Genomic DNA, 14,068 nt, shown 5'->3' on the forward strand with positions numbered 1-14,068 from the left:
AAAAAAAAAAAAAAAAAATCACATGAAGCTGAATATAATAAACACACCTTCAAAGCCTGGGTTTCCTCATTCCAACATCCACCTTCAACTCTTATCTTGTCCCACTCTGGTCTCACTTAAACTCCAAATTCACAGAATATTGCAAAGGAGAGAAAATTCTTGAGATTTCTAGAAACTTTTTGTAGTGCACCCTTTTGTTTACATTCAGAAACTTCCTTAGACATTATGTTACCCCATGGCTTCCCAGAGTCTCCTACCTGGACAGGGACCTCTCTACACATTGTTCCTTACCGCCTCTCTAGTTGGTCTTTAAAACTCAACCTATTTTTTGTTTGTTTCTATATTTTTTATCTTTTATTTTTTTGCATTATGGTATTGTAGAAGGAGTCTGAGATTTGGAGTCAGAATGAACTAATAGCAAATCCTACCTTCGTCACATACTGACTTTGTTGTTGTTAGGTGCCATCAGGTCAGTTCTGACTCATAGCAATCCCACATACAACAGAATGAAACATAGGCAAGCTTCTCGGATTATTTGCTCAGCATACAGATTGAATAAGTATGATAAAAGGAGGCAACCCCGATGCACACATTCCCTGATTGTAAACCACTCAGTATCCCTTGCTCTGTTCGAACAACTGCCTCTTGGTCTATGTACAGGTTCCATACGAGCACAATTAAGTGTTCTGGAATTCCCATTCTTTGCAATGTTATCCATAATTGGTTGTGATTCACACAGTCGAATGCCTTTGCATTGTCAATAAAACACAGGTAAGCATCTTTCTGGTATTCTCTGCTTTCAGTCAGGATCCATCTGACATCAGCAATGATATCCTTTGTTCCACTTCCTCTTCTGAATCCGGCTTGAATTTCTGGCAGTTCCCTGTCTATGTACTGCTGCAACCGTTTTTAAATTATTTTTTGCATAATTTTACTTGTGTTTGATATTAATGATATTGTTGAATAATTCCCGCATTTGGTTGGATCACCTTTCTTTGGAATGAGCATGAATGTGGATCTCTTCCAGTCAGTTGGCCAGGTAGCTGTCTTCCAAATTTCTTGGCATAGATAGGTAAGCACTTCCAGCATTGCATCTGTTTGTTCAAACACCTCAATTGATATTCCATCAATTCCTGGCAGCTTATTTTTCACCAATGCCTTCAGTGCAGCTTGAACTTCTTCCTTCAGTACCTTCATTTCTTGATCATATGCTACCTTCTGAAATGGTCAAATGTCAACCAGTTCTTTTGGTTCATTGACTCTGCGTATTCCTTCCGTCTTCTGTTGATGCTTCCTGCATCATTCAGTATTGCAACTCAAGGCTTGAATATTTTCTTCAGTTCTTTCAGCATGGGAAATGACAAGTGTGTTCTTCCCTTTTGGTTTTCTAACTCCAGGTCTTTGCGTATTTCATTATAATACTATACTTTTTCTTCTCCAGCCTCCCTTTGAAATCTATTCAGCTCTTTTACTTCATCATTTCTTCTGCTCACTTTATCTATTCTACGTTCAAAGGCAATTTTGACCTCCATTTTGGTCTTTTCTTTCTTTCCTGTCTTTTTAAAGACCTTTTCCTTTCTTCATGTATGATGTACTTGATGTCATCCCACAATTCCTCTAGTCTTTGTTCATTAGTGTTCAATGCGTTAAATCTATTCTTGAGATGGTCTCTAAATTCAGGTGGGATATACTCAAGACTGTACTTTGGCTTTCATGTACTTGTCTAAATTTTCTTCAGCACCAACTTGAGGTTGGATATGAGCCATTGATAGTCTGTTCCGTGCAGTCAGCCCCTGGCCTTGTTGTGACTGATGATATTGAGCTTTTCCATCGTCTCTTTCCATAAATGTAGTCGATTTATTTCCTGTGTATTCCATCTGGTGAGGTCTAAGTGTACAGTTGCCATTTATATTGTTGAAAAAAGGTATTTCCAATGAATAAGTCTTTATTCTTGCAAAATTCTATCATGTGAGCTCCAGCATCGTTTCTATCACCAAAGCCATATTTTCCAACTACTGATCCTTCTTCTTTGTTTCCAACTTTGACATTCAATCATCAGTAATTTTCAATGCATTTTGATTGCATATTTGATCAATTTCAGACTGCAGAAGTTGGTAAAATCTTCTATTTCTTCATCTTTGGCATTAGTGGTTGGTGCATAAATTTGAATAATAGTCCTATTAACTGGTCTCCTTGCAAGGGTGTAGCTATTATCCTATCACTGACAGCATGGTATTTCAGGATAGATCTTGAAATGTTCTTTCTGACAGTGAATGTGACACCTTTCGTCTTCAATTTGTCTTTCCCAGCATAGTAGACCATATGATTGTCTGATTCAAAATGGCCAATACCAGTCCATTTCAGATCACCAGCACCAAGTATATTGATCTTCAAGCATTCCATTTCATTTTTGACAACTTCTAATTTTCCTTGATTCATCAATTAGATTCCACTTTCTGATTATTAGTGGATGCTTGCAGCTGTTTCTTCTCATTTGGTGTAGTGCCACATCAGTGAATGAAGATCCTGAAAGCTTTACTCCATCCACATCATTAAAGTCAACTCTACTTTGTGGTGGCAGCTATTCACCAGTTTTATTTTAAATGTCTTCCACTCTGAGGGGCTTATCTTCTGGCATTATATCAAACAATGTTCTGCTGCTATCCATAAGGTTTCCACTGGCCAGTTTTTTCAGAAGTAGATTGCCCGGTCCATCCTCCTAGTTTGTCTTAGTCTGGAAGCTCCACTGAAACTTGTCCAACATGGGCGGCCCTGCTGGTATTTGAAATACTGGTGGCATAGCTTCCAGCATCACAGCAACATGCAAGCCACTACACTAAGACAAACTGACAGAGAAGTGGTGGTAGTGACTTAAGAGAAATTATATAACATTTCTGGGTTTTTTTTTTTTTTAACCTGTGAAAAAGGGATGAGAACACCTACTTGAATGATAGTATATCATTCAAGGCACATACCACACAATATAAACACTAAAGAAATATTAGTTCCTTCAAAACTGATATCAATCTATATTAAGTAATACCAAAAAAAAAAGCCAAACCCTTTGCCATAGAATAGGTTCTGACTTATAGTGACCCTATACTACAGAATAAAACTGCCCCATAGAGTTTCCAAGGAGCGGCTGGCGGATTCAAACTGCTGACCTTTTGGTTAGCCTCTGAACGCTTAACCACTGTGCCAGGGCTCCATATTAACTAACGATTGGTGCTATTTAATGCCATCCCTTTAGAAGTAACAACGTGATCCTGCCATCAACACACCTAAGTGAAGGTGAATCTTTGGTGAATTTCAGGCATCCGTTGAAGACAGTTGATAGGGTAATAAGGTTCTTCTTACCACACTTTAGCCTCATTCCTACTTTGCTCCATTCTATATCATTCTAAAAACATTATGAAGAACTTTTGTTAATGTTTGAATTTGTGTATTAAAGTACTTTAAAATGCCACTATTTCCAACAAAAAGAAATAAGGAGTGTAAGCAACTTTGACAGAATGGTCATGCCAATGAAGTTGACTGAAAGCTGGCGGGCTGATATTGGGCAAGAAGTGGCAATGTTGTTGGGCAGATGGCAGGGGACAAACTGAGAGGCACAAAGGACAGGGATAGCAGCTTTGGGTACAACTTTCCCTTGGCTAAGACTCAAAGAGATTTGAGAGTGTGAAAGAGAATGAAAATACAGGGGTATATTCTTTATTAACTAGCACTGATTATTAGTATTGGTTGAAAAAGCCCACCTCTACATAAAAGAACACCACAGATCCTCCAGTGTAGTTTGTTCAGAGATTTTGGATTGAGTTTGGCAAGTACAGAAAGTCACAGGCACTATGTGCCATTTTTTCTTCTTAAATTTTTTGTTTGAGTTGTGAACATATGATTTATAAACCGCGAGTTTGTTACCATTAATAACATTCTCTCAGTCTAATACTTAAGTTGTTGAATCCAGGGTAGCTTACATTTCTGTAATTCTATCTTTAACTCATTGCTGTCGAGGTGATTCTGATCATAGTGACCATTTAGGACAGAGTAGAACTGCCCCATAGGATTTCCAAGTCTGTAATCTTTATAGCTACCACTCGTCTGTCAGTTTGTCCTTCCGTGATAGCTTGCATGATGCTCATGTGGAACTTGTCCATAGACCAAGAGGCGGCTGATCTAACAGAACAAGGAGATACTGAGCGGCTTAAAATCAGGAAAAGTGTGGATCAGGGTTGTATCCTTTCACCATACTTACTCAATCTGTGTGCTGAGCAAATAATCTGAGAACCTGCACTATATGAAGAAAGTGGAATCAGAATTGGAGGAAGACTCATTAACAACATTTGATATGCAGCTGACACAATCTTGCTTGCTGAAAGCCAAGAAGACTCGAAGCATTTACTGATGAAGATCAAAGAATACAGCCTTCAGTATGGATTACACCTTCACAAAGAAAACAAAAGAAACATTAAAGAAAACAAAAATCCTCACAACTGGACCAACAAGCAATATCATGATAAATAGAAATAAATTTGAAGTTGTCAAGTATTTTATTTTACTTGGATCCACAATCAACACCCATAGGAGCAGCAGTCAAGAAATCAAATGATATATTCCATTGGGCAAAATCTGCTGCAAAATGTGGGGATATATGCCATTTAAACATGGCTGCACTATTGACAACTGCAGCACCCACAGGCCTCTATGCTGCACAGCATGTTGAGACTTGTCTCCAACATGTTGAGACTTGTCACGATTTGTTTTCCCAAACCTATTGTCCCTTTACTGATTGGCTTGTTTACCTGAATTCCTTCTCCCTTGCCCACACCCAAAGCCCATTGTTTTGTTAATTGCTTTATTGCTTGCTGTATTGACTATAAAATAAACTCCTGGGACTGAAGCGGGGTGGACTCCTCAGAGTTACCCTCCTGGCCCCACTTCTCTGTAAGAGTTGTGCAGTTGGTTACTGTCTTCACCGTCCCGATTACCGTCACCGCTGCGACAGATGGTGCCCTGTGTGAGGGGCTGCGACAGCAAAAGACCTCTTAAACAGCAAAGATGTTATCTGAGGACTGAGGTACAATTGACCCAAGCCATGATATTTTCAATCACCTTATATGCATGTGAAATTTGGACAATGAATGAAGACCACAGAAGAATTGATGTTTTTGAATTATGGTGTTGGCAAAGAATATTTAATATGCCATGGACTGCCACAAGAACTAACAAATCTGTCTTGGATTAAGTACAGCCAGAATGCTCCTTAGAAGCAAGAATGGCGAGAATTCGTCTCAGGTACTTTGGACATATTATCAGGAGTGTCCAGTCCCTGGAGAAGGACATCATGCTTGATAAAGTAGAGGGTCTGAGAAAAAGAGGAAGGCCTTCAATGAGATGGATTGACACAGTGACTACAACAATGGGGTCAAATGTAGCAAGGATTGTGAGGATGGTGCAGGACTGGGTAGTGTTTCGTTCTGTTGTATTATAGAGTCTCTATGAATCAGAACTGAGTCGAAAGCACCTAACAACAACACCAACAATATTTACAGAAGCAAACTGCCACATCTTTCTCCCATGGAGCGGCTGATGGGTTTGAACCTCCCAGCTTTCAGTTAGCAGCCTAGAGCTTAACCCCTGCACCACCAAACCAAAATCAAAACATACCTGTTGCCATCGTGTCAATTCTGACTCATAGCAACCCTCTAAGACAGAGTAGAACCTCTCCCAGAGGATTTTCAAGGAGCGGATGGTGAATTTGAACCGCTGGCCTTTTTGTTAACAGCCATAGCTCTGCTCCTTACTTCTATCTTTACCACTTAACATTTTTTCTTCCTTAGGGTCATGTTCTAAATGCTATCTACAATAGCAGAGTCTTCTAATAGTATTTGGCATAGTGCTCAAGATCATAGACTGTTGAGCCAGCGAGTCTACTTGCTAATGCTAACTCTACCATTTACTGGGTGTATAACTTTGTACACTTTATTTATCATCTCCCTTTCTCAGTTTTATTATATGTAAAATAGGAATAATAATACCACCCTGGTAGTACCATTGAGAGGACTAAATAAGTTAATATATGTAAAGTCTTTAGAATAGTGCCTGGCAAGTAGTTAGTATCATATACTTGCAAGTTAGCTACTAGCTTGGCACAGTTAGTGCAGTTACTGCTTCTGCTAGAAGCTGTCAGGATACATTCTATAAGCTATATTATTACTTTAAAAACAGTGCACTGCTCTATCATCCCAGAAGAATTTATTCAAGTATGCCAGATAAATGTCTAAATATACTTACTCATCAAACCAAACATGAATCTACCTTGTAAATTGAAGAGGCACAGTGAAAACAACCATTTTATTTTTTTAGCAGAAAATTATTTAAATTTTAGTAATTAATGTAGAATTAAAATAGTTTATAAAATTATTTGGCAGAGTCTGATGTTGATCAAGTTATAAGTAATATGAGAGCAAAATAAAATGGTTATTTAATAAATTATTGATTCATTCAGTAAGCAATTATCACAGCTGCTAACAAAATGTCAGCAGTTTGAATACAATAGGCACTCCTTGGAAACCCTATGGAGCAGTTCTACTCTGTCCTATAGGTTCGCTATGAGTCGGCATCTACTCAACGGCAACAGGTTTGGTTTTTTTGGGTTTTTGCACTGGGCAGAGGGTTGAAGAAGACACAAAGAAAAATAAGACCAGTTTCCTGCACTTTTGGAAAAAAGCCAATGAAGAGAAGTCAGATAAATAAATAATTTTAAATTATGGTACTGAGCACAGTGATAGAGCCAAGTGTGAATTGGGAATATATGGAAGAAAGTGATTTGTATATGGGGGCATTTGGTGGTGGTTTTTGGCTGGCTATCATTTGTGAAATTCTCACCTTCCATGTCAGAAACCCGACTTGATTCCTGACCAATGCACTTCATGCACAGCCAAAACCCAATTGTCAGCAGAGACTTGTGTGTTGCTATGATGCTTGTCTTAGTTATCTAGTGCTGCTATAACAAAATACCACAAATGGGTGGCTTTAAGAAACAGAAATTTATTTTCTCACAGTTTAGGAGGTCTGAACTCAGGGCACCAACTCCAGGGGAAGGCTTTCTCTCTGTGTCAGCTCTGGAGGAAGGTCCTTGTCTCTTTGGGTTAGCAGCCATAGCTCTGCTCCTTAATTCTATCTTTACCACTTAAAATTTTTTCTTCCTTAGGGTTATGTTCTAAATGTTATCTACAATAGTAGAGTCTTCGAATAGTATTTGGCATAGTGCTCAAGGTCATAGACTGTGGAGTCTATAGGTGATCTTCATGTGGCTTGACATCACTCTTCTTCCATCTCTGCTCTGCTCCCTTGCTTAGTCTCTTTTATTTCTCAAAAGAGATTGACTCAGAATACAACCTACACTAATCCTGCCTCATTAACATAACAAAGACAATCCATTCCTTAATGTGATCATAACCACAGGGAGAGAGATTAGGATTTACAGTACATGTTTTGGGGGGACATAATTCAATCCAAAACATTCCAACCCGTGACCCCCAAAAATTCATGTTCTTGCCAAATGGAATATGCATTCACCCCATTACATCATCCAAAAATCTTAAATCAACTCCAAGTCCAGAATCTCACCTTCAGAATCATATAAATTAAATATGGGTGAGACTTCACGCATATTCTATACTGGGGCAAAATTCCTCTTCATCTGTGAACCTGTAAAATCTAGACTACGAGTTATCTGTTTCCAAAGTACAATGGTGGAACAAGAACAAGGTGGACATTTCCATTACAAATGGGAGAAATTGGAGGGAAAGAGGGGATATCGGACATCAAGCAAGTCCAACACCCAGCAGAACACATTACATTGTCTCTTAAGGCTTGAAAATAATCCTCTGTTCTCTGAGACCATCTGGGCAACTGTCATGCTCTCCAGACTCTGGGTATTGGCCACACACTCTGGATTCTGGATGGAGGCCCATTGGCCCTGGTCTTCAGCTCTGCCTTCCAGACTCTCTGGGATAGCTACTTGGATCCCTCAGTTTTGGGCAGCCCCATTCTCCTAGTCCATCTGAGTGGTGACCCCACCCACATGGCCCCACAAGGCCCCTTGAGCATGGCAGCCCTGCCCCCTGAACCTTGTGCAGTGGCACCATCCTCCTGGAACAACTTAATGGCAGTCGCACATTTCAAAACTGAGTTGGCGAAGATTCAACTCTGAAACCTAGGATGCTGTGGCCCCACCTTTCAAGATCCAGGGGAAGGCAGCCCCACCCCTTGAAACCGAAAAGACCCTCTTCCCATGCTCCTTCTAATGTTTCTGCTGATCTTCAACCTGCTCCTTTTCTTTTCTTGGAGGACAACATATATAACTCTTTTGGCCTGTTTCCTGCCTGTAGAATTCCAAGAGGCAGACAGCGTTCTTTCCTTTTGTTCTTTCTCTCTCCCCTTCAGTCTAAGCTGATGGGTTTTCTGCTGTGGTAGTTGGTTAGATCCATCAGTCACATGCTTAATGTCTTTAACAAAAGATTGTGTAGCCGTGTCCTTGGTGAACATTCTAGCACATGCCCTTAGTTTGCACAACAGAATTTCCCAAACCTTTAAGTTCTGTTTTCATTTTGCACACTTCATTTTTAAGTCCATCTCTTTCTTGTCATGTTTTACTATAGGCAGCAAGGAGAAACCACGTGGCCCCTTTAAGATCTTGCTTATAAATCTCATCAGCCAGATATCCAAGTTCATCACTTACAAGTTCTACCTTCCACCAAACATTTGAACATAATTCAGATAAATTCTTTGCCACTGCATAAAAAGCATTGCCCTTCCTCCATTTTCCAATTACATGTTCATCATTTTCTTTTAATGTCTCACCAGAAGCACATTTAACATTCATATTTCTAGCACTATTCTGTTGCTGGTGCCATATGCATTCTCTAAAACAAAAGAGACTCTCTCTACAGCTCTCCTGACTTCCTTTTGAGCCCTCAGCAGAATTGCCTTTGATGTCCATAATTCTACCAACAGTCTCTTCAAGGTGATCTACACTTTTATTAGTAGGCACTTTAAAACTCTTCCAGCCTCCCCCCATGACCCAATTCTAAAACCACTTCCACATTTTAGGTATTTGTTAGAGCAGCACCCCCACTTCTCAGTACCAAATTTGGTCTTAGTTATGTAGTGCTGCTATAACAGAAATACCACAAATGGGTGGCTTTAAGAAACAGAACTTTATTTTCTCACAGTTTAGGAGAATAGAAATCTGAATGCAGGGTGCCAGCTCTAAAAGAAGGCTTTGTCTCTCTCTCGGCTCTGAAGGAGTGTCTTTGTCTCTTTTAGCTTCTGCTTCTGGGTGATCTTCATGTGGTTTGATATCTCCCTTCCCCCATCTCTGCTCTGCGGCTGTCTTAGTCATCTAGTGCTGCTTCAACAGAAATACAACAGGTGGATGACTTTAATAAAGGGAAGTTTATTCTCTCACAGTCCAGTAGGCTACAAGTCCAAATTCATGGCTTCATCTCCAGGGGAATGCTTTCTCTGTCGGCTCTGGAGGAACGTCTGTGTCATCAATCTTCCTTTGGTCTAGGAGCTTCTCTGCCCAGGAACCTCAGGTCCAAAGGATGCACTCTGTTCCCAGCACTGCCTTCTTGGTGGTATGAGGTTCCCATGTGTCTCTACTTGCTTCTCTCTTTTATATCTCAAAAGAGATTGACTTAAGACACTATCCAATCGTGTAGACGTCATCAGTATAACCTCATCATAGTGATAGAGTTTACACCACATAAGTAGATCACATATAACCTCATCATAGTGATAGAGTTTACAACACGTAAAGAAATGGCATCAGATTTACAAAATGGTACACAATCATATAATACTGGGAATCATGACCCAGCCAAGTTCATAGATATTTTTGGGGGACACAATTCAACCCATGACAGCTGCCTTGTTTCATCTCTTTTATATCTCAAAAGAGTTTGACTTGAGATACACCCTACACTAATTCTGCCTCATTAACATAACAAGACAATCAATTCCCCAATGGGATTATAACCACAAGCACAGAGGTTAGGATTTGCAATACATATTTTGGGGGACATAATTCAATACAGAGCAATGCTGAACAGATTTCAGCATAGCTTCCAGACTGAAATAGACTAGGAAGTAAGGCCTGGCAATTTACTTTGAAAATCATCCAATGAAAACCCTATGTATCACAACAGTATGATCTGCTACCAATCATGAAGATGATGCAAGACTGGGTAACATTTTGTTCCATTGTTCATGGGGTCACCATGAGTTAGGGCTGACTCAGTTGCAACTAACAACAACAATAACATTAGAAGGCAGACATTTCTCCCTACTCTTGAGCTGGATGTCTGGAGAATAAGGAGAGTAGAACTTACGGCATCAATATTCTCTCTTGTTCTCATACTTAAATTCAACCCATGAAAAAAATATAATAATAAGCATGTAGGATTGGCCCCAAATCACAAAGTATTCAAATTTAATAGAAAAAAATTAATCATATCAAGCGGTATTAATCACATTACATTAATTCATCATCATAGATAATATTTGGAATGTGGGGTGAAGAAGATATGGTTTAAAACTTTACCTATAAACCATATGCAGACCTTTAGCAGAAGCATTTCTCCATGACTCTTATGTTATCCCTAGGCTAATGTCAGGGTGCTCACATGGTAATTTGTGCCACAGAAATATAGACACTCGGAGATGGACATAGATCATTCATGAGAATTTTTCAAGAGAAATATAAGTAATGGTCATTCAAGCCCCTTTATTCAGCCATTCACATCCTCTCCATCAAGTGCAAAATCAAGGAGCAGTTGTTACATTTCTTCATCACTGAGATCAGATATCATAGTTGTGTAGATCTTTCTGTATGTCAAAGTATATCTATACTCAGGTTCCTGTTGATAAAAATAAATAAATAACGATCATTGAGCATTTGGAACACAAGAAAGGGTCAGAATAATTTATTCTCACTGCCATACCCCTTTCACTATTATTGACAAGAGATGAATCCAGGATATTGTTTTAAATGTGGATTCAATTAGATAAGCCATGCTTACATCAATAGCAAAATTTATGCATTCTTTCAATTTTATCACTTCATAATCACTTCCATCCACCAAATTAAACCCTTCCAATTCTCATTGTCAATGTCAATTCCCATTTGTGAATTCAGTTCTCGTGACAACACCTCCCCTTCACTGTCACTTTCACTTTACTCCACATAGCCACCCTTGAATCACCATTGTCTCTCCAAAGCCATCCACGGAGCAGCTGGGATGAATGCCAAGATGAATTTTCAGCCATAAAATAGCCCAATCCAGCAGAATCCAGATTGCACCCACTTCTAGTCACACAGAGCTTGGGTTGTTCACAGAGTTTCAGATAACATATATAAAATCATCCACTAGGTTGGAAAGCATAATTTTGATGCAATCTGGACTGCACTACACAATCTTAAAAAGAGTGAATTTGAAGGCAATAATGTTTGGGGGGGGCAGATTGAGGTAACTCTTTCTCTCTTCCTGACAGAGTCCTGTGATTATCACTGTAATCTTAGAACTGGACAGAGTAATCTTTTCTGCCGCAATCTGAGGTGTCTAAAGAAGGAAGCTCCCATTCAGCAGATCCATCACTTCACCTTTAAGTTTAACTTCCGAAACAATAGCAAGAGCAACTTCATTAGCAAAACTGTTTCCCAGAATGCTGATGGCCCAAGCCGTACCAAGTCTGCATATGGTTGCAGAATTCATTCCAAGTAGAAAGTGTTTTAAATTGGTTTTTTTACAAAGCAAAGCATAGGGCAGGGGTTAGGTGCCAAAACTTTTGGGAAGATGACAGCCCTCTTGGTAAGAGTGATACAAAGAAGAGAAGGGAGGTAAAGGAAGATGAAACCAATGTGCTGTGACGTGTCACCACACTAAACCAAAAATCAAACCTGTTGCTGTCGAGTTGATTCTGACTCATAGTGACCCTATAGGACAGAGTAGAACTGCCCCATAGGGCTTCCAAGGAACAGCTGGTGGATCCCAACTGCCGACCTTTCGGTTAGCAGCTGTAGCTCTTAACCAGTATGCCACCAGGTTTTCGTTACCACACTAGTTACTGCTCAATAATGAACCACAAAGGAGCGTGGTGGGTTACTTAGTTCTCGTGTTACTCGGTGCACAGACCTTGTCTATAAGGCTTGTAAGAAGGAACCAAGCGTCATAGGAGTCCGTGGGAAAAAGAAAGGAAAGGGCCGTCTCTCTATCCCTGCACGGCCTTCAGAAATCTTACAAGAGACAGTAGTCAGGTCCTACGGCCCTCAAATTCCAGGGGCACTTGTAAAACTTTGCAAACACCTCTCTTGAAGACAACCCTCTTCATTTGATAGGAGATAAGGCAAAATACCAGAAAGAGGTAGGGGAGGTTTGTGGTCATTTAAACTTCTTCTTTTTTATAACTTAGAGGTGAGTGATAAGCTAAAGCTTGCAAAACCACTTTCATAATCTCTTAGCATGTCCAGAGAGGTAGTCCAGCAACTTGCTTTGGGATGTCAGGGTTTTCTGTGTATATTGTATTGAAACTTCTGCCTAAACTCTAAGACAAGAGAAAGAGTCATCTTTAGTACTATCTTAGATACACGTATAATATTTATTTATATATACACGATACTTCTGTGCATCTACATTTACATATGCATGTATTCAGAATTTGGTATATTTATTTTTCATAACATAGAGAGAGATACAATTGGGGAAGGAGAGGAAGAGCTCAGGAGAGGAAAAAGTTATTTAAATCCATACAGATTTGGGACAACATTAAATCTTCAACAAATGCTAACTTGGTTATATCTTTTACAAATGCTAATTGTGAGACTGACAGTTTATTCCTAACATCGCTACCTGTAGCTACCAACTCTCACTCCTCATTTAGTACCTAACTATTCTTGAAATCCCCATTAACCTGTTCCTCTGGTCTTAGCTCTGATGATAGGCAAAGCCACTTTGTAGGGATATTTCTTTAGATGCTGATTCAACATTTTGAAAGTGGTATGAGAAATCCCGAAGAAGCATCATCTACTAAAAATTTCCCTCAAGCTCCGGCTAAATCCAGTTCAAATATCTGATTTTAAAAATCCATGCATCAAGGGAAGTGTCTCCATGAGGGTCTAATGCCTATAAGAAAATACCAGTTCAGAGACATTCCGAAGGTTTGTATCTGACCTTTCTTTGGTTTTAATCACTGAAGTTCTCGACAGCTTAATAAATTGAAGGTGGCGGGTCACAGTCTAACTTAATAAGGCCCACAGCAGAGGCTTGGTCACCTCTGATTGCTCCCATAAGTCTTAGCACATCTGGTATACTGTCTTGGGTGAGAAATGTTTTCCATAACTTCCCTCTCGTTCACTACCCTGCCTATAAATTGTTTTTATTAACCCAAGAATGATACAGCATTGTATATTTGTGTGAGCTTTTGCCATTTTTAGCTTTACTCTATGAGAAAGAGAGTTGATTGTTTCCTCCAAAATGGAATTAAACATTGTTTATCACCAAAGTCTTGTTTTCTGTTTTTCTACCCTTATTTAATATGGGTTAAACTAACCTTCAGTTTGACATGAGATTAAAGAACTAAACATTTTAACAAGACTCTTCGAGACAATTTACAATATGCCATGGCTGTGGGAAGAAAAGAGCCAGATAAAAATAATAGATCACTTTTAAAGATTTCACATGGGACAACATGCCCAGATGTAAATATCTAAGGGGGTTCAATTGTATATCGAAGTATATATATTTGGATGATTGACACATTCCTTTGTTCAGAATGATAAACAAAATTGATAGACAATTTACTCTGCTTTATATCAAAAGACTTTACAAATCTAATGGAAGTCATATTTCTGCTCTCTTTGCAATTTTCCATATGGATAATAACAGGCTGAAAGTTGATCCAGATGGATGAAACTAGAGTTTTATAGCATGGCATTACATCTGTATCCTCTACCTTAACCTTCGTCATGGAGAATGCATCTCACGGCCATTATAGTGAAGAAAAG

This window comes from Trichechus manatus, unplaced genomic scaffold, assembly GCF_000243295.1.
Source record: "Trichechus manatus latirostris isolate Lorelei unplaced genomic scaffold, TriManLat1.0 scaffold00032, whole genome shotgun sequence".
NCBI classification, from domain to species: Eukaryota; Metazoa; Chordata; class Mammalia; order Sirenia; family Trichechidae; genus Trichechus; species Trichechus manatus.